The sequence below is a fragment of the Ictalurus furcatus genome, unplaced genomic scaffold (genome assembly GCF_023375685.1).
Source record: "Ictalurus furcatus strain D&B unplaced genomic scaffold, Billie_1.0 scf5, whole genome shotgun sequence".
NCBI classification, from domain to species: domain Eukaryota; kingdom Metazoa; phylum Chordata; class Actinopteri; order Siluriformes; family Ictaluridae; genus Ictalurus; species Ictalurus furcatus.
In genome coordinates, this window is record NW_026521054.1 from 50001 (window position 1) to 75546 (window position 25546).

At 40.1% G+C, this 25546-nt stretch overlaps 1 protein-coding gene, 2 long non-coding RNA genes and 2 other non-coding genes across 19 annotated transcripts in view; 2 read left to right on the forward strand and 3 right to left on the reverse strand.

The window, feature by feature from the left end:
* LOC128604916 (piwi-like protein 1) overlaps positions 1 to 3027 on the reverse strand; it is a 10855-nt gene extending 7828 nt beyond the window's left edge. For 6 of the 14 annotated variants that reach the window (XR_008385362.1, XR_008385356.1, XR_008385359.1 and 3 more), the window contains exons 1-3: positions 2556 to 3023; positions 1610 to 1653; positions 1412 to 1522 (exon numbers count right to left, since the gene is read on the reverse strand). The gene's annotated coding sequence lies outside the window, so the exon portion shown is untranslated. Of the gene's footprint in view, positions 1319 to 1411; positions 1523 to 1609; positions 1654 to 2555 lie in introns of all 14 variants that reach the window. The other 8 variants (XR_008385367.1, XR_008385363.1, XR_008385360.1 and 5 more) reach the window with 6 other exon arrangements.
* A 177-nt stretch (positions 3028 to 3204) lies between these two features.
* On the reverse strand, positions 3205 to 13149 carry LOC128604927 (uncharacterized). Its single transcript, XR_008385370.1, has 3 exons — positions 12844 to 13149; positions 5501 to 6836; positions 3205 to 5377 (listed from the first exon to the last, which is right to left on the reverse strand). It is a non-coding gene; the product is annotated as an uncharacterized LOC128604927 (long non-coding RNA).
* A 1073-nt stretch (positions 13150 to 14222) lies between these two features.
* On the forward strand, positions 14223 to 14304 carry trnas-gcu (transfer RNA serine (anticodon GCU)). The gene has a single exon. It is a non-coding gene; the product is annotated as a tRNA-Ser (tRNA).
* Positions 14305 to 16980: 2676 nt separating this feature from the next.
* On the forward strand, positions 16981 to 24310 carry LOC128604929 (uncharacterized). 2 transcript variants are annotated; one of them, XR_008385376.1, is made up of 5 exons: positions 16981 to 17623; positions 17735 to 20439; positions 21614 to 21732; positions 21835 to 21983; positions 22134 to 24310. It is a non-coding gene; the product is annotated as an uncharacterized LOC128604929 (long non-coding RNA). The 2 variants fall into 2 exon arrangements; XR_008385375.1 differs by having other exon boundaries at positions 16981 to 20439.
* On the reverse strand, positions 18062 to 18132 carry trnag-gcc (transfer RNA glycine (anticodon GCC)). The gene has a single exon. It is a non-coding gene; the product is annotated as a tRNA-Gly (tRNA).
* Positions 24311 to 25546: the final 1236 nt, after the last annotated feature.

A 25546-nucleotide genomic window follows, 5' to 3' on the forward strand; every position in this document is an offset into this window, starting at 1 on the left:
TGAATAGAATCAGCCAGGGTTGCATAGTCCGGAGAGTAGCTGCTGGTAGCCAGCCTCAAGCAGGCCTCCAAATGATGATCAGTCATTGTGGAACGGTATTTGGACTTAATGATCTTCATGAGGGAAAAGGCTGACTCACATAAATAAGTAGAGCCAAATAATGCAGTCAAGGAGGTGGCACATTTCCTCATGTTTGGGTACTTTTCCCCTGTGAGTAAGTTCCAGAACTGTCCATGAGCCCTGGACTTCAGCTGAATGTCAGTCTGTAGTTTCAAAATCTCATCCTCCACTTCAGACGAGTTCAGGTGAAACAGCGTTGCAATTTTCGATGCGAATCAATCAACCTCAACATTGTCCCTAAACGGGTAGCACATGAATGTGGAGAATGGCTCCAGTAAAGCAAAGTCTTGAAAGCGTCTGTCAAACTCTGACCGACAGCTGTCAATCTGCTCCGTGTAGCGTGCAATGTTAAACTGCGCACAAGCCTTCCGCTGCGTCTCCAGCTCTGACGCGAGGTTTTGGAAGTTCCCAAAAACATGGCGCTGCAGCTTTGAGAACAGAAGTTGCATTTTCCGTTTAAAGGCATTAACTGCCTTTAATTTTTGTCTTTTCCTTGCAGCTCCAAATTAAGTTGGTCAGATCGGTTAAAATGCTCGGTTAAAAAAAGTCCAGCAACCACTGATCATCATTGACTTGGGTGTATTCTGCATGTTTAACAGCAAAAAGAAACTCGCTTATCTCCGGACAGAGCTCTCGAAATCTCTGCAGGAATTTACCCCTACTAAGCCATCTCACGTCAGTGTGTAGCAGGAGCTGATTGGTCGCAGTCTGCCTTCTCCAGATGCGCACGGAACAGCTGTCTTTGAAGTGATCTAGCACGTATAGAACAGGCGATCTTTGTTGCCACATCCATGATCTCTTTCATGTTTAGCATTCTTGCGCATAAGGCTTGTTGGTGTATTATGCAGTGGTAGTTAAGGAAGTCAGGGAAAGCATCGTCTTCCCTGTACTTGGCAATGAATCCATTTGCGCTGCTCAACCATTGACTGATATCAATTTGCACACTGGGAGCTGGGTTTTGTCAATCAAGTCTTTAAAAGACTGAAAAATGTCCTCTCCCCGCGATTTCGCTCGCTAGCCTTTAGCACTGGTGCGCTTGATCGCACACGCGTGGTGAGAGAAAAGACGAGATCTCAGACTGGCTGCCCTGTACATCAACTAACATCTTTTTTTAATGGCGATCTACCCGCACTTCCTTTGCGATCAACCGGTCGATCACGATTGACATATTGGGCACCGCTGCTGTATATATTTTGACCTGAAGAAAAAAGCCTCTTTATACACATATGCTGTTAAACTACACCTGTTCTACTCGTGTGTGTGTGTGTGTGTGTGTGTGTGTGTGTGTTACCTGCACTATGAATTTCTGTGTGTGCGCGCTGGTGTAGTCAGAGGAAGTTTCGCTGATGTGCATGTTGAATTGTGACACTCAATTCTTCAGATCCTCAAACAACTCAGCCACCTGTAACACACACACCAGAAATGATAGTTAGGGATCTGTGTCAAGAAGTGTGTGTATAGATGTGTGCGAGTGAGTGAGAGTCGTGACCGTTTGATCTGAATGCAGTTCTCTTTGCCCCACTCCAGCTCATCCTAAAACACACACACACATCAGTACCACTTTATTTATTTCTATAATCCAACACGTTATAATTCAACATAACTGTCACGATCTCCTGCCTCCCATACGCCGTGTACCGGTTTAATCTATTTCCTTATTTGGTCAGTGCTTCCTGCTCTTATTATGATGTCCTCTCTCTGACTGGTTCCTATTTCTTAAATTGTGCACTCTATCTGTACACTACACACTTGATCATCTAACACCTGGATATTTGAAGAGCATACAAACAAACAAACAAACAAACAAACAAACAACACACACACACACACACACACACGCACAACCTGCGTGAAGTTGGCCCCCCCACCAACACAAAACATCTGCAGAATAGTTTGTGCCGTAAAAATTTTCGTTTGTGCTGCTTCAGTTCTGGAGATATTAAAAGAATATTTATAGGTCATTCTGGGGTCACTCAAACCCCCCACATGCTCCAAATTCACCCAAATGGTCTCAATAATAATAATAATAATAATAATAATAATAATAATAATTCAAAAGAAGAGAACTATAGCGCCTAAACCCACACTGCGCATGCGCGAAGCCGGATGACTCAGCCATTAACTAGCAAAAGAGCTCTAATTAGCCAGTGAAGCTAAATGTCGTTCAGCCACGTCCACTTATAAAAGTAAATCATGCAGTATTCTCAGACTGGGCAGTTATTGACAGAGTGAATTCATCGTTTTAAATAGAATCAAAAATAACATCGACCTATTTGTTAATCTCATTTCGATTAGCTTGCTCATTAATTACACTGCACATGCGTGGACTGGACTGCCTCTTCAAAAGCTAGCACCGCTAGCATATTTGTATAATATTAACATTAATATTGAACCAGAGGAGTGAATAAAAAAAGTTATAAAATGTTATTTCTCACTTCTTCTCCGTGCGGGTGTGAGTTATCTTTGGTCGGTTCCCCGGTGATTCGGTCATAAGTGAACCGAGCTCCGAGAGTGAATCACTGCGCCGTCACCGCCTGCTTCATACTGATACACCTGAAACACAGGTGTTAACACCGTTAACTACACACATACACACAATACAGCACAAAACACAACGGGTTCGGTTACACAGAACTGAATAAACTCACTTTATTTTGGGTCCAAACGGGCCAGAACTAACACAAACACCGCTTTCAGCTCCTCGCGGTGACGTCACCAACGTAACGGACGTTGACGTAAATTTGAATCTATGAGGAGAAAATAAAGGAAAATAAAATAAACCCAAATATTATTTCATAAAAAGCTTCATTATTCTCTTCTTCTTAAACACGATAGAGGATAAGATATACAAATACATAAAAAAAACAGCTTTATCATTATTTTAAATCAAATCCACTTTAAAAGTGCTCCTTTCTAATTACATTTTAATTAAAAATATACTTCATCTTACTCGTTCAATTTATTTTTTTAAAATTAATATTTAATTCATCGATGATTGTAGTCGTGTTGAGGTTTCACGTTCTTTGTGCTTTATTATCATAAATATACACTTTGTTTAAACTTTTGAGTTTGGACACAAAATGTAAACATTCCTCATGAATCCAGAACATTCATTTGTTTATTATTTAGAAAGTAATAATTAAACAGGTGAATAAAATGATCAGATTAATCACTTGCAACATTTAGGATATGAATTTCTTGTATTAAGTGAGGTTTTTAATTATACACAGATATAAATATATTTTATTTATTTGTAGTTTTCATATTTGACTCAGTACATTACACTACATTTATTTAATCAACTATTTATCAGGTTTTTTCAATATTTAACTGATTGATTGTACAAGATCAATAAAAATCTTCAAATAATCTATCAACAGCATCAATACATCTAATCAGTAAATTAAAAATCTACATTTATTCAGTTGATCTATTGACTGGTTTATTGAAAGTTTTACAGCTTCGGCAGGTAAAGAAGCCGTGGCTTTAATCTGATCTTCTGATTTCTAATGATAATTAAATGACAAAATACAGAATTAAAGAACATCTTTATTTAAATTCAAAATCATGAATGAAATCATTTAAAAATATGGACTACATGTCATTTCTACAAGTGTTCATACAGACAGAAAGACCAGAGATGAAACGGATTTAACAGATACAGGACAATTAGGACAAGGAAAGTGAGAGAAATAGAATGATCATTTATTTATTTAAAAAAAATTAAATAAAATTACAACCATGTTCAAGATCACAGCAAAAAGACAGTAGAGGAAACAAAGGAAAAAAATATTTCACATTTCCTGTTTAAATTCAACAGTAAAATCACATGAACTGAAGACATCGTGACTTTTTGAAACCGGTCGTTACGTTTTTGAGTCAAACGGAGCAAGTAGTGATGAAGAAGCTGCCTCAAAAGATCATTTCTGTTCCTCGAAGAGTAAAAAAAAAAAAACCATTAAATCCTAAATGTATGAAAAATAAACATTATGTACATTTTATGTCTAATTACAGTGAACCTGACGGAGAGTGAAGCTCACAGAGGCGAAGTGTTCACGCTACAGCAAATTTCACCGGTTGACGCTAAACTCGCTCACTTAGAAGGTGCATTTCTCTGTCCCGGGATATTCCTAGCACTGTGTGTGAAAGCTCCTGAGATGTCCAGCATGGAGACGTGCGTGTATGTTGATGTGTACACAGTACCAATGGTCAGGATGTACTGTTGTGTCAGAGTTTCTCGTTCTCCTGAAAAACACACGTGCGCGCACACACACACACACACATACACACACACACACATAGTGGAATTGTAAAGCAAAACATTGGAATATATATCTTAATCACATCTCATAGTCCTTTTATCGAGTCTGAATCAGATTGACTGATTCATTTCGAGTCGAATCACTTTCTAGTGAGAATCAAATACTCATCTCAGTCTAGTTCATTTGGAAGTGTGCGACTCTCACTAGAAAATTATTTGACTCCGAATCATCTCGAAACGAATCAAACAATCAAACCGATTCAGACTCGACAAATGGACTAATAGAAGAGAAAGAGCAACAGGAAAGAGGACAGCCTTCCTGCTGAAAGCAAACCGGATCAGAACCTTACATTAGATTATTTTCTATATTTTTATTTTAAATCAGTTGTGTTTTTCTTCTTTCTGCACTGGATTGAGGAAACACAGCAATGATAAATAAATAAATAAATAAATGTATCTGTCCAGCTTCCTCCTCTTCTTCCCCCAGAAATGACGTGTGGGTGACGGATTGACGGATTTAAAAAAAGATGTCTGGGCAAACTGTGACCTCCTCGAGTTAAAAGTGAGCATCCAAGGAAATTTAATGTGTCAACTGCACTACATTCTGCAGTCACACAGCACCAGAAAAAATATGTACATCTACTGTACATGTTAACACACAAAACAAGCTTTTGAGTATTAGTTACCCTGTCTTACTGTACAAGGCACCTGCAAATAATAAAGCAAGTAATTAAAAGTTAATCTATCATTTCACTTCCACTAATCAGTCTTTTGACCAGTCTAAAAATAAAAAGACTAAAAAGAAACTGAGACTTAGCAAGAAGAACTAAAGATATGTGGATGATGAAGTCTCAGTTCCACCACAGCTTCAACAGCCCTGGATCTTCTCCTTTAAAGCTTGGAGAAGGGCACGTCTTTCGGACTCTTCTTTTCCAGAGCTGCCTGCGCTGACTTCATAAGATCCTGTGTCTGCAACATGTTCATGTTCCAAGTAGCCTGGAGACGCAGAGGAGAAATCTCAGATTTCGACCGCTCTACTTTGTGTTTGTGGCCATACTGTGTGCGCATGGGTCTACCTTGAGGCTAAAAAAGCTATTCAAGTCTTAAGCAGATTCTTACCATGTAGTCTAGGCTCTCAGTCACACTGTGGTCTCAGGAGTAGAGGAGGTTGATTTTGGTTCCCTGGACAGCGACGGGACTCCGGCCTGCAATCTCACCTGCTATTTCCAGAGCTCCAGCAATCATTGACTATCAGGAAGCACACGACTGCAGAGATGAAGAACAGAACACACACTTGCCTTCATTTATACTAAATAATGAAGCTACATGAAAAAAATACACAGTACAACCCAAAGTCACATTCTTCTGTTATCATTCCATACCTTCCATATGTCAGTCCAGAATTTCACCATTTTGTGATCACAGAAATTAACACAAAATCAAGAAATTCCACAATATTCAGAGGAGCTTCCACTTTTTCAAAGTTACTGCAGATTTGGGCCAAAACATGTCATGACACGTCATCACCACAACAGGCCTTCAGCACAGGTTACTCTACTTCCTGAACAAGTGAGGACCCGGATACAAGTTGCGTTCACATTCATGGGACAATTCACATTCACAGTTCCAGTGTAACCGAACTCGGACCACCTTCTACAGGTAGTCTCGGGTTCGGTACCGCAGTGCACTTCCCAGTCCACATTACGACAGTCACATTACCAACTTTTCATGCAAACTGCTCTGTTTTGGAATAAACTTCCAGTGTGAAAGCTCACTAGAACAGCTACACTGCAGAATTTTTTTGTCTAAAAATGAACAAATTTCAGGTTTTGCAGCTCTTCTTTGATAAATGACAAGATGGTAATATCATAAAATAGTCCACTTTGTATTAAAACCAGACATCTGATGCTCACTGTGGTTTATTTAATCTTCAACAAACTGCAAATGTAAATAATTGTTCAGAGTGTGCCCCCTTGTGGTCAACTCTTTCATAGGGGCTTGTACAAGTCAGAACAATCAGCCCATTCTTATCTTCTCATCACTTACTATCTCTATACATGATCATATGGACAAAAATAACTTGTTTACAGATCTTGGTGTAAACATGTAAGCAAGCAGTGTATGGCAAGTTAATGTTCCTCATACCTTCACCTGAAACCAGGCGTCCTGTGTGCACAGACGAATATCACAGGCTGTGATTAGATCCACTCTTGCGAAAGAAGAAATCAGATCCACAAAAAAAAAAAAAAACTGTTAGTAATTCAGTCTCCTGCAGCTAAAAGCCCCAGTAAAAGATAACTCTCTGATGGTTAAAGCTTTGCAGGAAAAGTGACACCACAACTCTGGAAAGTTCCATCCATATTGTTTGCTGAGTGTATGAGATGGTACTTAACACTCCCAACAGACCTGCCCCCCCACACACGTCATGCACTGCCACCACCACGGGCTTTGGACACTGCAGACACATCAAACACAAAATTCAGTTTATATACCACAATGTATTACTCTAATAGGTTATTGATTGTGCAAATACTACATGCATGTAGAACCCCTACATGCTTTGCGTTTAATTTATGTAAGGAATAAACATGCGGTTATAGGAAAGTAGTCAATGATCCAATGAAGTGGCGTGACCGTTACCACCCTAAGGTAGAACTGCACATTCTGAAGTGTTTTATTCCCCTTATACCACAGCAAGTTGTCAACAAGTGCATTTCTTTATTAATTAAAGAACAACATGTCATACACATTAATCTATTTTAAAGGCTGACCGATAGTGGATCTTACAGATGCTGATAACCAAGTCGGGTAGCACCTACTAATAACCGATTACTACTGAATGAAAATATAACACTCAGTGGAAAAATTAAGTTCACTTTATTACAAAAATAAACAGTACTGACCGTACCATGAAAATGTACTGCACTTTTTCTAATAAAATAAACATATATACACTAATATATATATATATATATATATATATATATATATATATATATATATATATATATATATATATACACTATGAATAAAAATTAAAGTAAATAAAAAGATGTACAGTATTTCACAAAAAAGTGAGTACACCCCTCACATTTCTGTAAATATTTGATTATATCTTTTCATGTGACAACACTGAAGAAATGACACTTTGCTACAATGTAAAGTAGTGAGTGTACAGCTTGTGTAACAGAGTAAATTTGCTGTCCCCTCAAAATAACTCAACACACAGCCATTAATGTCTAAACCGCTGGCAACAAAAGTGAGTACACCCCTAAGTGAAAATGTCATTTTACAGTTCAACAAACTCTCCTCCAGCCCCCCAACGCTGAGCCGCCCACAGAAGACAACGTGGTGTAACCTGTGATACATCTCCCAGCCTGAAGAGGGAGCACTGCTCAACGCATACGTGCTCTCAGTGGGGGGAGGGGAGGGACATCTGCTTTGTGACCAAGTCAAACTTTCTGTGAATATTTAACCGTTTGTCCTCATTCTCACTAATACGACTGTTTACAATATTATTCATATGAAGTTGGAAACTGTGCAGAAGTTTAATGTGTTTCTAATTGAAAGTACAAACTCTGAGACAAGCTATTCATGCATTAGTGCTGCTCCAGCTTTTTAGTGTCCATCACACTTTTGTGTCAAAGCATCGCTGTGTGCACCATTAATCCAGAGTCTGTGATTAGATTATCCACATCATGTTCAAATAAATATTTCTATAGGAAACGCTTTAGAGCGGGGAAGCCTTACTGTGGTCCTGTAAGATTACAGTGCAGTACAGTTTGGGAATTTTCCTGAATCACACCCGATTTAAGTCCTCGGGTCATTAGGTAGGAGTGTTAGATGAGAAATCATCACACTGTGCATGATCACAGGAATTCAGGACCAGAGCCAGGCTCCCCTGATTTATAAATTAATTGTTGATGATCACCTTAAAGTAATTCCCAGTGAAGATTTATCATCTTTTTACAAGCATCCTTTTCACATTTTAGAAAAATAGAAATTGCAGTGATTTGTACATTTGTGCTCTGCATTTCTTTCAGAGCCGTGGGACTGAATTGTTGTGTATATAGGCAGTTTTTTTGTGCTCTGAAATTGAACAGGACTTTTGAGAAGATAGCTGCTCATGGTTTAATTCATTTTTAAAAAGGGACTGACAATATGAAGTGAGCGTACGTGTATGAAAAAGTGGTTGTGTTGAAGAAACCTTGTTGACCAATCTTTGCTAACTTGCTCTGTCTGTGTGTGTGTTTATTGGTACAACAGTGGTAGCAGATTTTCAGAGCCGAGCTTACAGTAACGAAGACACTCAAGTGTACTTGTTTGGAAGATGTAGAAACTCAAGTCTTACATGTTAGCACAAACATGTCTTTTTCCTTTATTAGGGAATTTGTGCTTTTGGACATTTTTGAAAGATATCGTGCTTGTGAAATGTGCTTTGCGTGTTATTCATGTTCAACTGGTTGTATCGGTGTATCTTTATATACACTTGTAGCAGTGTAGCTACAGTACAGTAGATTTCGTTAGCAGTCATATCAATGGTCATATGAAGTGTTTGGGCTTAGATTTGTGTCTTTTTGAATCATTTACACTCTATGGCACCTTTTTACGGTTTTGCTGTATGGGCTGTGTTCCAATTGATCTGTGTTTGATCATTTCCTCCCTTCGCTCAAACGTTGTGTTTGAGAAGGCCTTCTTAGTTGAATGGTTGTTTTCCTCAGCTTTGGATTTAGCTGTAGGGCCCAGAGGTTTTTGGAGTTTGAAGAGGAGGCAATAAAAGATTTGGAACACAGCCCTTGTTTTCCTTTCCGAGGTTCCCCGGCTTTTTTCCGTCACACATCACCTCCTAGCCGAGCTCAATTCTGCTGCAGCTTTTTAGCCACAAGCTGCTGGTGCTTGACTTCTGAGGTCTTATCCTGTTAAGCGGCCGCACTATGGCAAAAGGGAGAGTTCAGTATGCTGACTGTATGAGCTTCAGTTGAATGTGTACGTGGTCGAACTCTTGGTAGGACAGTCCAGTATATTACAGACAAACACAGACGAAAACATCCACAAGGCTTCTACTAAATATTGTTGAATGTCCGCTCGTATGCAACTCTCCAACAATGTCACGTCCTATCGAGAGTTTCAGTCGATGTTTATAATCTAACCCAATGGGATTTTTTTACTCTGGTGTAATTTTCTTGACCACTTTAACGCAGCATCTCTGTTGTTACTTTTGTCAAAAATGTAGAACACCAAAGACGAGGCAGTGACGACGTGATCTCGTTCCTTCGTGTGTTTTTGCCTCAGATTCTGGCGACTGTTCAGACTCGGTTTGTAGCGAAATTTCAAATTCACAAATGCCTTGAACAACGTACATTTTGAACAATCTGTTTAAATCGACTGGTCCATTTCCGCTGCACGGTGGATTTGAAGGATGCACTGTGATCAGTGTGGCGACGTCTGGGAATCGAGTTACTGAAAAGGCCACGAGTTGGAGGTTACATTTAGTTTCTAAGGACATCTGGGCTCTTGGTGTCTTTTGGATAGGAACTGCAAAACTTTTTCTATAAGGGTGAAAACAGATGCATGCTTAGATACTTTAGCTGTAGACAGTTTATCTTGCTCACTGCATTGACGTATGAAGTTTGGACGAGTTCTGTAGAAAGAGATTAACATGAAGGGGGGAAAAAACAAAACAAAAAACAAGACTGAAAGTGAATTTGTCTTGGATTGTTTTATTAATTTTTTTCCATTGGGATGTCAAAAGCTTCTTCAACTTGGCCACAAATCTAACAAAGTCAGGTACATTGTCAAGTATTGCCCCAAAATACCTCTATGGTAGATACATGTGCTCACTGATCACTTGTACATGTGCTCATTCATACAATTATCCAATCAGCCAATCATACGGCAACACCACAATGTACAACATCAAGCAGGATCAGATGAAGAGCTTCAGTCAATATTCACATCAAACACCAGAATGTAATCCAGTGATTTTATCCGTGGCATGGTTGTAAATGGTCTGGTTTGAGTATTCCAGAAACTGCGGCTCTCCTAGGATTTCCACACACACATACTTGTGTGAAAAACATCCGGTAAGTGGCAGTTCTCGGGGTGGAAACACCTTGTTGACGAAAGGAGAATGGCTAGACTGGGTCAAGTTAATAGGACGGCCATGGTAACATCAAATAACCTATCTTTACATACATGGTGAGCGGAAAAGCATCTCAGGATGTACAGCATGCCAAACCTTGAGAACAGTAGAAAACCTCATTGGATTCCACCCGTGTCACCCAATAACAGGAATGTGAGGCTACACAGACTGGAAAAAGAGCCGAATGAAACAATGAAAACAATGAAAAGTTTTTCAGTGTTCATTAAATCAGAGATTCCATCGATCTTACACAGGGTCACCCTGGAGTCTATCTCAGGGGACTCGGGGCACAAGGCGGGGGCCACCGTGGACGAGGTGTAAGCCCATCATACACCTGTTCACACACTACGGACAATTTACAACGCATGCCTTTGGACTAGGGGAGGAAACCAGAGTACAACCTGGGGGTGTGAAGCAAAGAAGCTAACTACAAAGCCACTGCGCCGACCCTGATACTCCAAAAACTGTATTTTTATTACAGCCTCTCTTTAAACTTGATTTTGCCCATTTTCTAAAATGTAAAAGCGTAAATGCAAAAACGTTTATAGGATTATAAAGAATTATTGACTGGTTTAACTGGAGTTAATATTTTTGCAGTCTTCTTTGAGGGTTACACATTTGGCTCCCTTAAACAGTACGAATCTCCCCATGCTCTTCAGCAAAAAACTAAACAAATAAACCAAAATAAAAACCCCTTTATCCAGCACAACACGTGAAGAAACCAGTAACTTCTGGGTCATAGTCAATCGAAAAAAAAAATGTTCAAATGAAACCTGGACATTTGACCCGTTTTCTAATCGCTTATTTTTAACTTGAGCGTGACATTGAAAGAATGGAAAATTACTTGTTTTTTTTTTTTTTCGTCTGTTTCATTTTGGATCTGTAAATGAATAATAAAATAAGCCATTTTTCCATTTTCGGATAATTGGATAATTGAATACGAAAAGAACGAATGATATGATACACGGATTCTATTAATTCAATGGTGTCGAAATTTCATTTCCAAATTCAATGGATTTTCACATTCAGATCTTTGTCTCTGTTTTGCTTCCCTATCAGTAACGACACTTTTCATTACCAGTTTGATTTATTCAAACGATACCGGTGAAAAGTCCACGAGGCAGGAAAGGCCGTACAACTCAACATTTTAACACCTTCATACAAAAACATGACAAATTGACTGTTTATTCAGTGCTTCCATATATTAGCAAGGTGAAAGGCAGGTCTGTGAGAAATGAATAATACTGACATAACTATCACGCTTCAGTGTGATGACAGAGCGGACATAAAATAGAAAGTGAAGCCTGTTTGAGTGTTACAAGTACAAAGTGGGTCAGACATTATGGTACTGAGTATCAGGTTGGTGTGTTCATATGCACTGGATGTACCTATGATCTCCCTGTGTTCAAAAAGATCTGTGATATAATAATATATGAAGAGAGTGCTTTCATTATTTCCTGCAATGTAAAAACGATGTACTATGATGACCACTTCAATGCATACTGTATAGAAGATAACCAAATGGATGAGTTTTCTGTCATCTCTGTGAATGAACTGACACACTTTAGGCCATTTGACCAGCAGTGCTCTAATGAGATTAATCAAAGAGAGTACATAGTGCCCAATTGTTATATTTAGAAAGACTTGACCTGAGGGGTCAGTAATGTTAACGCCCTTGAAAAAAGAAAACTATTATAAAGCAACCAACTTGGTTTTTTTCTTTATTTGCCTTTTAGATTTGTAATCATTTAAATGTTATTTTAATTGTGCAGTAGCATATTAACACTTTATAGTGTTAGAGGCAACTCATTTAATAGTATGCAATTAACACTATGAGATTTAATGAATTACTCCTATGAGAATTAATTTCTAACACTACACACTGGTGTTAAGAAACTAACACTTGAGTAGTGTTCAATTTCAACTATACAAAGAGTTGATGTGAACTCTATTAAAGTGTTAAAATGACAGTGTGGAGTGTGGACCCCTCCGGACACTTTAAAAGTGTTGAAATGAAACTCCAATAGAGTGGATTTGTTTCTGTGGATTTTGCTGTGTATGTATATTTTATAATGTTAAAGTGCACACCTTGATTTCTATTATAATAACATTATTAATGTATTTCTAATGTTATTAGACATGTCATTCTCATCACTGCTCCTAGATAACTTAGTGTTCCCTAGGTGGCCTCATCTATTTCACTTCGAGAATATCCACAAATAGGGAAGAACATTACCTTTATCTTTGTAATGTATACAATAATGATCATGAACGGGTTAAAAAGGGGACACAGTAATATAAACCATGTAATATTTCTTACCCCACTCGGGCCTAACTACAAATGTACTCTTATGACAGAATACCGCTGCTGGGAAATTGCCGTTCCCGAGGTTGGGCACAGGAGGGCAGTCAAGCTCCACCCAGCACAACACACAATGCCACCTGAAGCAGAAGGTAGGTTTGTGCTATTTTACAGATACAGCTCATTACTGTGCATTGTATTGTTCGGACATAACCACAATTAACGGCTCTTCTATAAAATCAAACATTATGTAATATTCATAGCACTATATTTATCATAAAAATACAAAATTAATAACTAACCTTTTTCTAATGTTGATAGAAAGCCTTTTACATCATTTACATATATATATATATATATATATATATATATATATATATATATATATATATATATATATATATATATAATCCTTTTCTCTCCATACCACGTTCTAATATTTAAACTGGACACACGAGGGCAGTCAAGCTCCATCCAGCACAAGACACAACGCCGCCTGGAACAGAAGGCAGATTTGGGCTACTGTACACAGACACAGCTCATCGGCGTTATTACTGTGCATTGTCTAGTTTTTACATAAGGACAATACACGGCTCTTCTGCACTGTTCATCATCATCTATAAAACAAACAAACATTATGTAATATACATAGCAGTATATATATATATATATATATATATATATATATATATATATATATATATATATATATATATATATAAATATGTGTCCCCTGCTCTTTGTAAATATTATCTAAATATTCAAACAGCCCAAGAAATAAAATTAGCTGTTTTCTGAGACGATGAAGTGACTCTTAAAAGAGCCTTTGTGTATATTAGACGGAGTTGTCGTTTAAGCGCATTCTCCGCGAATACGGCAGGCCAGCTGAATATCCTTGAGAGAGATGGAGAAATGTGAAAAGCTAGCACTGTGGCTACGTGTTTCGCAGCCATGAGCTGTATTTCAACGCTTTTTGGCCACAGCATGCTGCCTCACGAACGTCCCAATTCATGCCCCCTTTTCCACAGTTGTTGTGTATATCCAGGTAAGGATAAAAGTTACATTTCCATCCATCCATCTTCTATACCTCGTAATCCTTCTCAGGTCATGGGTAAAAGTTACATTTTCCAAAGAAATTTAACTCGCTGAGATGGGCAGTCCATAGGTAGTCGGTACCTAGCCGCCCAAGGATTGGATTGCATTGCGACGGCTCAACTATGGAATTGTCCCGTTCTGTGAGACCTTTGGGCCGTCTCGCCGCATCGTCACCCTTCAGTTTATATGACGGCACAGCTCATACCTCAAGACTTGAATAAAATCTATTTGAGAAGCAGTCATCTAGTCAGCGAACATTAAACCCTCATTTGCATAGTTTTCGTTAAAAGCAGGGGGCCTCGGACGAGGTGGCCGAGAGGTTAAGGCGGTGGACTGCTAAGCCGTTGTGCTCTGCATGCGTGGGTTCGAATCCCATCCTCGTCGCAAGCTTGTTACTTTGCTTCCTCTTTCCAGCAATATCTGGCTTTGTTGCAGTCTGTCTCACGCCTACAGACGGGAAGCTTTGTACAGGTCCCTGAGCTAGCACTAGAGAGGGTGGAGAAATGTGAAAAGCTAGCACTGTGGCTACGTGTTTCGCAACCGTGAGCTGTATTTCAATGCTTTTTGGCCACAGCTGCTGTAAGGCTCTGGCGTCTCTGGAGGTCCGTCAACGCAGAACGCATTCCGCAGTCCAGACGACAGGGGCAAAGAACCTGCACCGAAACCTCTTTATTGCTCCACACACCGGGATGTAATTTCATATGCGTGAGCTATGTCAGCAAGAGGTTAAGGTGATGAACTGCCAATCCACTGTGCACAGCCCATGTGGGTTTGGATCCTATTTTTCTTGTAAAGACCTTGCTTAAGCGCATTCTGTAAAGGAAGCGTGCATGGTGCAGACATTGTTGGCATCTGCATGAGCAGTTAGTCTGAAGGGGAAATTAGGGTCAGGTGTTTTCAATCAACGGGATGACAATCAGGTGTGAGTGATCACCCTGTCTAATTTGAAGAAGAGGGATCTATCAAAGTCTGATCTTCACAACACATGTTTGTGGAAGTGTATCATGGTATGAAAAAAGGAAATTTGTGAGGATCTCAGAAAAAGAGTTGTTGATGCTCATCAGGCTGGAAAAGTTCAAAAAAAAAAAAACCATCTCTAAAGTGTTTGGACTCCACCAATCCACAGTCAGACAGATTGTGTACAAATGAAGGAAATTCACGAGCATGGTTACCCTCCCCAGGCGTGGTCAACCAACAAAGATCACTCCAAGAGCAAGACATGTAATTGTCCATGAGGTCACAACGGATCCCAGGGTAACTTCTAAGCAACTAAAGGCCTCTCTCGCATCAGCAAATGTTAATGTTCATGAGTCCACCATAATGAGTACACTGAACAACAATGGTGTGCATGGCAGGATTGCAAGGAGAAAGCCACTGCTTTCCATAAAGAACATTGCTTCCTGCATGCAGTTTGCTAAAGATCACATGGACAAGACACAAGGCTACTCGGAAAAACGTTTTGTGGACAGGTGAGACCAAACTAGAACTTTTTGGTTTAAATGAGAAGGGTTATGTTTGGGGTTAGGAAAACACTGCATTCCAGCATAAGACCCATTATCCCATTTCTGAAAAATGGTGGTGGTAGCATTACAGTTTGGGCCTGTTTCGCTGCATCTGGGCCAGGACGGCTTGCCATCATTGATGGAACAATGAATTCTGAATAATACCAGCAAATTCTAAAAGAAAATGTCAGGACATCTGTCCGTAAACTGGATCTCAAGAGAAAGTGGGCCGTGCAGCAAGACAGCAACCCTAAGCACACAAGCCGTTCTACCAAAGAATGGTTAAAGAAGAATAAAGTCAATGTTTTGGAATGGCCAAGTCAAGGTCCTCACCTTAATCCAATAGAAATGCTGTGGAAGGACCTGAAGCAAGCAGCTCATGTGAGGAAACCCACCCACATCCTAGAGATGAAACTGTACTATAATGAGGGATGGGCTAAAATTCCTCCAAGCTGACGTGCAGGACTGATCAACAGTTACTGGAAACGTTTGTTTGCAGTTGTTGCTGCACTCCGAGGTCACACCAGATACTGAAAGCAAAGGTTCACATACTTTTGCCACTCACAGGTATGCAATATTGGATCATTTTCATCAATAAATAAATGACCATGTGTAATATTTTTGTCTGGTTTCTTTAATTAGGTTCTCTTTATCTACTTTTAATACTTGTGTGAAAATCTTATGATGTTTTAGGTCCTGGTAATGAAGATGTATAGAAAGTTCTAAAGGGTTCACAAACCTTCAAGCACCACTGTAAGTGGGATGTAAGGTCATAGCAGAAGAGCTCTTCCGCAAACACTACCGATGTGACCGTGGACCATGGGGTCTTAAGCTCCGTTCAATCCACCTGCTAGTGGTGTTCCTGAAGATGTACCTCTGACACAGGCAGCAGTTGAGAAGACACCAAAAAAACAAATTAGATCCTGTTTAGCTTGTGGTCAGCCAAATTCTCGTTACATGGGTGATGGCTCCTCTGTACATTTCTTTTAGCAGGCTGGTGATGTTAAATACTTCTACTGCTCCAGGAAAGTCTTTGAGGCATACTCTGCAGAGGGCCTTCTGGTCATCTGTGCAGGTTCTGCCACCAGCCACTAAAACAAGGACCCAATAGCCCTCATATCCACACTGGTTTCCCTGGAGTGGCAGGCAAATACATTTACTGTCCTTCTAAAGTGCTCTCCCTGTATCAGGCACAGGGAATGAATGCAGAGACGACATGGGCAGAGTTTCAGCAGTCCTCATTCTATGAGGCTGAGAGGCAGAGGTGGATTGTTGAAAAGAGAAAATAACTTTGTTGTGAAACACAGTATTTAAGGTCTGTGCATGGCATGTCTGATTGCAAGCCAAGCACAAGGTTGGATTTTGGTAAACAGTTACAAATCCTGTGTAATACTGTTGTCCATGAATCTCATTCTACGTTTTCTGTGCTCTCTCTCTCTCTCTCTCTCTCTCTCTCTCTCTCTTACCATTGTGGAATTGTGTATAGACAACATTGTATTTAAAAAAACAAAACAAAATTGTCCTGTGTATTTGTAAATATTTTTTATCTAGCTTGTATTTGTAAATGTTTTAAAATCTTAGTCCTTATTTGGAATACATTTTCAATAACTTACTATAACACACCCTGCATATATTATTTAGATAGTTATTTTAATTTTGACAAACTGTTAATTTCACATTCTTCTTTAACAGTTAATTTTACACACTGAAAGAGTATCGGAATAGTAAATGTTGACAATGCCGCTTTTAAAAAATTACATAGATACAATATGTAACAGATAATATAATATAAATATTTGAACGGATGTTTTTACGTTAGGTTCGTCCGACCCTCCTCCTGGATTATCCTCGCTTTCTATTGGCTAGTCAGCGCTCTACACCTACGTGTGACTGGCCCCCGCGTGGCAGGTGAGAATTCTACCACTGAACCACCAATGCTTATCTTAAAAATCCATGGACTTCGCAGAGTGCGATTTAAAGCTGAGTACTGTGCTGCTTCAGCAATTTGGTTTAAAATTCTAAAGGAGAATCTCTTCCATATTTCAGCAGCATGGAGTTTGTCCATTACCCTAGTTTTGGGCAGAATTGATAAGGCTTGTTAAGTGCTTTGGGTGAAGGCTCAAGCAACACAAACGTCTCCAAAACTCAGTTGTGCATTGGCCTGGAATCTAACCCGGACACACACAGAGGGCGCTTTCCAGGTAAGTATTGTGCTGACTCAGCAATTTGGTTTCAAAATTGACAAGGAGCATCCTAAGGCTCTTGTATATTTGAGTAACATGGACTGTGTCTGCTACCCTTTTTTTGGACAGAAGTGATAAGGCTTGCAGAGTTCTTTGGGTGAAGGCTCAATATTCAAAAGTCAGTCGTGAGTGGCCAGGAATTGAACCCCGGCCTCACGCATGGTAGGTCAGAATTTGACCACTGAACCACCAATGCTTATCTTAAAGGATTAAGGACAATGCAGAGTGTGCTTTTCATTAAGTATTGTTCTGATTAAACAGTTTGGTTTCAAAATAGAAAAGGAGCATCCTAAGTCTCTTGTATATTTCAGCAGCATGGAGTTGGTCTAGTTTGGGCAGAAATGATAAGGCTTGTAATGTTCTTTTGGTGAAGGCTTAACTTTCAAAACTCACTTCTGCATTGGCCGGGAATTGAACCCGGGCCTCCCGCGTGGCAGGCAAGAATTCTACCACTGAACCACCAATGCTTAGTTTAAATCACTAAAGACTTCGCAGAGTAAGCTGTTCAGGTAAGTATTGTGCTGCTTCAGCAATTTGGTTTCAGATTTGAAAAGGAGAATCCTAAGTCTCTTCCTTATTTCAGCAGCAGTCACACACTATATTTCCAGATACTGTATAATATTATAATATCTCCTCTCTGCTCAACACGCATGTAATACAGTCTACATACCGTAGAGCAGTGTTTTTCAACCACTGTGCCGTGGCACACTAGTGTGTCGTGAGAGATCGTCAGGCGTGCCTTGAGAAATTGTCCAATTTCACTTAGTCTTAAAATTCTTTTTTATTAAAATTTATTCATTATTATCTGCAAATAATAAGCCATTGTTGCGTGTCTGTGCTGTAATATAGTGACTGGCAGAGCAATGTAATATTCGTCCGGGTGGCAGCAGGTAATTGCCTCCTACCTTCTTAGAGACAAGAGAATTAGTGACGCATGCGACAGGTCGTGGTGGCAGTGATGGAGAAGTTTTTAAAAAGGAAAAATGCAAACTCCGAACTGGGCCCTGGACAAGATTGTGACCCAGGTGAAGGGCCTAGTATGAGTGGTGGTAAAAAGAAAGCAAAGACGGTGAGCTCGAGGCAATACAGCGAAAGCTATCTTTCGTTAGGATTTACTTTCACCAGCAATGAGATGACCCCGACTCCATTATGCTTGGTGTGTGGCGAGAAGCAGTCCAATAGCGCCATGGTGCCAAGCAAGCTTAAACGCTATCTCCAAGCGAAACACCCGTCGCTTCAAAACAAGCCGATGGACTATTTTGTTTGCCTGCGTGAAAACACCGAAACAGGCAACATTAATGAGAAAAACCACAAAGGTAAATTAGAAAGCCCTCAAAGCTAGTTGCTGAACTTGTAGCTAAATGAAAAAAGCCCCACACTGTGGCAGAGACGTTAATACTACCTGCCCGCAAAGACACTGTCAACGAGATGCTCGGCCCTGACGCGGTTAAAGACATATCTAAACTCCCGCTCTCAGATAACACAATCGCCAGATGTATTGATGACATGTCTACAGACATCGAAAGCCATGTTTTGGAAAAGATACGCATCAGTAGGAAATTTGCGTTGCAACTTGATGAGTCTACGGATATTCTCAGCTCTTGGCCAATGTGCGTTTTGTGGATGGAGATGCCATTAGAGAAAACTTCCTATTTTGCAAGGCACTGCCAGAAAAAACAGCAAGAGAGGAAATTTTTTGGGTCAAATCGGAATATCTTGACCAGGGAGGACTTACGTGGGAAAATTGCACAAGTGTTTGCACTGATGGAGCTGCAGCCATGGTCGGGCACACCTAAGGCTTCGTTAGCAGAGTGAAGGAAAGAAACCCAGATCTTATTGTTACACACTGTTTTCTGCACCGTGAGGCCTTCGTTGCAAAGACTTTACCAGCAGAACTAGTTCCTGTGTTGGATGATGTTGTGCGCATAGGGAACTTTGTAAAGACACGACCTTTGAAAAGGCATATTTGCATCTTTGTGTGAGGAAATGTGAGTGGAGCATAAAGCCTTATTGCTCCATACGGAGGTCCGATGGTTGTAGCGTGACAAGTTGCTGGCCCGTGTGTATGAGCTGCGGGAGGAACTTAAAGTGTTTCTGACAAATGAGAGGTCTGATTACTCAAATCTGTTTGAAAGTGATGAGTGGTGTGCAAAGCTGGCATACCTGGCAGATATATTTCATCATCTGAATGAACCAAACACACGGATGCAAGGCCGAAATGAGAACCTGCTTACAAGCATGGATAAAATAAATGGATTCCATTTAAAGGTGCACCTCTGGCAACAACATGTGCAAAGTGCCAACCTTGAGATGTTCCCACTCACAGAGGAACGGCAAGATCACCCTGCTGCACTGTGCGAGGTAATAGTTAAACATCTGAAAACTCTTGAGGAGAAGTTGTCATTTTATTTCTCTTCAGCCTCCACTGAATGCCTTGACTGCTGTTGGAAAGGACATGACTTTACAGGAGCAGGAGGAACTAACTGAACTGAAACAAGATCGTGGTTTAAAGCTAAGATTTGCTGAACTTCCTTTGGACAGTTTTTGGTTGACTGCTGCCAAGGAATTCCCCATTCCGGCCAACAAAGTTTTGACATTGCTCCCATTTTCCACAACATGTGTGTGAGCTGAGCTTTTCAAGCCTAACTGCTATAAAAACTAAAAACAGAGAGAGACTGAAAGCTGTTGAAGAAGAGCTTCGTGTATGCCTTTCTTCAATTCCTGCCAGGATATCGGCTTTGTGTTCATCTAAACAGGCCCAGGTTTCACACTGAGTGAGTATAAATAAATTGAGAAACTATATTGTAATTATATATACTGTATTAGGCTACAGAGTGTCATTCTGTAACATTTTTGGTTGGTGGTGTGCCGCAAGATGTAAAAAATGTGCCATGGCTCAAAAAAGATTGAAAAACACTGCGTTACACTACACAATTTAAGAAGCTACACTTACTTCTGCTTCCATTGTAACACTTTTCAGTTTTGGAGCAACAACAACAGCAGCAACAACAACAAAAGTGTTGGAACAAAATAAATCTTATTTTCCATTCCAGGTTGCAGGTATTCGCGGGTGCAATGCAACACTGTTCCACACACAAATAACTCTTTTGAATGGTTAAATGACTAAAATCAGAAAGCGCCACCAGCATATCTGACAAAGATGACTCATGAACCAATTCTTTAATCACTAGCTGAAAACGACGTATTGAATTTACACAAACGTCAAATAACAAATACAACATTCTACTTTCTCATGAATATGGTATAGTGCATTGCTTAATCAGCAGTTTTTCTTAGAAAGACAAGATATTTAAATTGAATGAATTTAATGAAACCACACATCAAGCTGTCTTTTCTAACAGAACATTAAATTTAGCATTAGCTCCCAGTTCTAGAAAGTTCTAGCCAGACATTCAGGGGGAAAGAATCAGAACAAAATGTAAAATAAAAAAAGTAGTGAAAGATGAAAGTGAAGGAATAAACGAGGGGTTTGTGTCTTAGTTGTTCAGTAATTAAAAACTAAAAAAAAGGCTGTGAGATTCAGCGTTTGTCACAACGATGCCAAACGCTCTGCGTCTCCCGACTATTTCTTTGGGATTGTTCCCAAACCGAGAAATCAAGGTTCTTCAGTCATGCTTCCCCCACAATCAAGCTTTGGAGTTGACTCCATATTCACAACGACTATAGAGTTGACTCCAAAGCTTGATTCCTTTGAATCGACTCTATTCCCATTACCTGGTATCTACGAATTGACACCAGGTATTAGGAATCGCCCTGTTAATCATGATAATGATCCTATGTACTTAATACTGTGGGTTGTTCCCCTAACCTTTAATTCGAGATTTGTGCTGAATCGATTCTTGGAACAGACTCACTCAGTGTTGCAATCGATTTCAGAATATTAGCAAGGGTTTGAATCGTTATCATTTCCCTTGCTTCCATTTGTAGGAAGCTGCCTTAATCACGATGAACCCAGGCTACGCAGGCAGGACCGAGCTCCGGGACAACCTGGAGGCCGCTTCAGATCCGTCTCCATGATTGTGCCCGACCACGCCGTCATCGCAGAGGTGTGCTCGGGTGCCATCATTCATTACATTATGTAATGAACGCAATAACGGATGTATTCTGGCGTGTTACAGAACTGTTTCATGTTGTCCTTTTTGCTGTAGGTGGACTTGTGAGCTGAGGGCTTCAAGTCCAGTGAGACTCTGGCGAAGAAGATGATTCAGCTGTATAAGCTGTGCAGCAAGCAGCTTTCCCGGCAGGACCACTACGACTTCACCATGAGAGTCGTCAACTCTGTTATCGTCATGGCCGGGTATGTCCATCTACGAACAGGGTGAACATATTAGATTAGATTAGATTCATCCGTTGTTTTTTCTAAATTGTTAATTAAAACTATCTATAAACGTAACAGATGTCTTGCTGGAATAAATCGAGCGTGTGTGTGTGTGTGTGTGTGTTCCAGGTCTCTGATGCGAGAGAACCCACACCTGAGTGAGAACGTAGTGTTGATTAGAGCGCTACGATACTCCAACCTGCCCAAGTTACTCAAGGATGACGCAGAACTTAAAATAAAATAAATTGATAAATAGTAAAGAACGCCAAAGCTTACATATGGAGTATCAAAGGTCATTATCACAGGATCACTGGAATCAGGCACTAGGAGGAAATTCCAGGACAAATTAGGAAATACAATTAACTGACATTTGCAAATTCTTTGCAACTAAAAAGCTGTAATTATATACTATATAACTTTTTTTTAAAGCATTTAAAGTATATAACATTAGCACCTTGTAATGTTATACCAGATGAAAAGTAAAGAATCCTGGAACATCTGAACATCCATAATCTGAAAATCTTGAACCTAGTGTCAATCGAGTCAATCCAATCCTTCTTGTGTGCGTTTAGCGGTATTCTGTCGGACCTCTTTCCTGGCGTGGGCGTCCCCGAGCATGACTACGGCGCGCTTCAGTCGAACATCGAGGCAGCTCTATGCGCCCGCTCCCTGCAGCCCGTCTCCAGCATGACCGCCAAGGTGATCCAGCTGTACGAGACCATGCTAGTGCACCAGGGCGTCTTGCTGGTGGGCCCTACAAGAGGCGGTAAAACCACAGCGTACCGTGCCCTCGCTGACGCACTGCGCACCCTCCACGAGACAGAGGGCTGCGAGGTGAATCTCTTATACAAGCCCATCGAGACCGACGTGCTCAACCCGCAGTCAGTGAGCATGGACGAGCTGTATGGTGAAGACGACCCTCTCACATGGGAGTGGAGTACCATCAAACCGTCTCTCGGCAGTGACATCGCCGACACGCACAAGTGGGTGGTGAGTGACGTACCTGTGGACGTGCCTGTGGATTGAGAAAATTACCTCCGTGTTGGACAACAACAAGACGCTCTGTCTGGCTAACGGTGAAAGGATCAAGCTCACACCTTCTACACACATGTTATTCGAGGTGTTACCCATCAGACACAGGTAGCATCGGTCCTAAAAACCATCACAAACAAGCACAAGCATGTCATTTCCAAGAAGATTTTTTTTTTACATTAAACGCGTTCCTGATGGAAAGGTCACACACAAACGTATCTTTAAGACTTCACTCTTTCACACGCCTATAACGAGCGATAAACGCATTCGAAGCATGTTATAAAGCCTCCGTAATGCATTACGCATAGTATTTAAATAAATATTATTATAATAACATGCACTACACTACATTATGCATTATGAATTCTTAACGTATTGTTAACACGTCTTTACTGTGAGCGGGATGATGACCAGACGGAGGCAGGCTCCCAGGTACTCATATCCGTAGACGTACTGATACAGAGCCATTCTGGCCACGCAGTTATCCAGATCCACGTCCCAGTATTAGCACAGCTGCCTCTGCCACTCAAAGTTACTGCTCGAGTCCACCTACGTGAACACATACACAAAGACATGTGATATATATACGATCTCATTGTATACGAATTGGGCATTCTCGCTGACGATATAGCATGGATAGTTTATAATGAGTGCGTTCATACTGTATAAACCTGGGAACTGATTTGCATATGCACTGCTGTCAGAGCTGCCGTTATTTTTAAAAGATTTATTAACAGCTTCTGACCAATCAGATCTGACCACACCCATGATTCCCTTCGCTCTGAAGAGAAGGTGTGTAGCTGTCTGTACCCTTTCATTGACGAGCTCCGTGACAATGTCTCTGGCGTGGACATCCACAGTAATGAGAGCTGTGATGATGCTCTGATGTATTTTGGGTAAGTTACCCAAGAGTGGCCAACACATTCAGCCTCTGTATAAACACACACACACGCACAGAGTAATATTACATATTACATCATACACCATTATGTCATGTAATCAGAGAAGGAAATCTGAACTACAGTTCCCAGCAGCCACTGCATCACAGTCACATGACCACCTGCACCTGGATCACATTCCTGGTAAGCACTTGTGTATTTAGCCAGTTTTCACTGCACTCTTTGTCTCACGTTTGTCTTTCTTTACCTTTGTCCCTGGTGCTGTGTTTTTTTCTTTGGTTTATGTTTAGTCTTTGCCACAGTGATTTGCCCCAATGTCAGTGTCTTTTGTATTTTGTTTAGTTCTTTATTAAACTTGAAAAATCTGCACTTGCATCCGTCTCAACCTCCATATCGTGACACAAAAATATAAATATAATATAATATTATATATAAAATGTGTGTGGGGGTATATATTAATAGAGAGAAAGGCATTTCTTCTCAGGGGGGAGAGGAGTAATCAATAGGAAGAAGGATCTGAGAGGGAACATGGACAAAATTAATGGAACTTTTTCCTGGTTCGGCCCTAAATTTGGGCCAGATTAAATTTCATCTGTACAAGTTGGACAATAGGGATTGGGAACATAGACCCAGTACCCTTAAACCCAATTAGAACTTCTATTCCAACCATTAAAACTATTTTTTATCTTGAAATCTAGGGGCTTACCCAAACAATAAACTCTAATCACCTAATTTTTAACCAATAAAAACTCCTTTTTCCAATGTTGAAACTTAGGGGCCAACCCTAACCCTGAACTTAACCATCAGAAACAAATAATATGTTCTCTAAACTGATCCTCCAACCCCCAATAGTTAACCTCACCTAAAACGTCTTACATTTAGACAGATTTTCTTTAAAGTCTTTAATTTATTTATTCATTTTCATATGGTTCATTTACATGTGATTCATTTACGTATGATTCATTTTCATGAGATTCATATTCAAGTGACACATTTTCATGTGATTCATTTACGTTGATTCATTTACATGTGATTCATTTTCATGAGATTCATGAAAATTCTTTTTTTTTTAAAGTGGCAGAATTCGTTTTTAACACAATATATAGATTAAAAAAATTATATAATTTCTTTTCCATTTTTTTTATACAACTGATATTTTCTCATAGAATGTTAAATACATATAGAGAAATATATACAGAATGAAGGACAAGGTTTTGTGCCTGTGCCACCTCCCACACCAATGAGTGTTGGGTTGAGTCATCCCCTAACCTAACCCTGCCTGAGCCTTTTTATTAAAGGTGTTTAATTTAGTTTGATGTGGTTTAGTTTGTTAGAATGTGAATTTATGCGTTATATGTAGGCTAGCTAACTGCGTAGTTAACTAACGTTAGTCAGCTGACAAGAAAAATATCAGACTTTTTCCTCATTCCCTGCCTGTCCAAACCCTGCCTCCTCTACATCAGATGCCGACGATGTTGAGACCAACTCGACCAGTGAAAGTTCTCAAGTGACATTTGAGTCATTCCAGCCCGTTTCAATCGGTGTGCAATCTTTTACAGATGATGACAGCCAAGCGCAGCGAGTTGAGTCTTCTCCCGTCTCTGCAGCTCT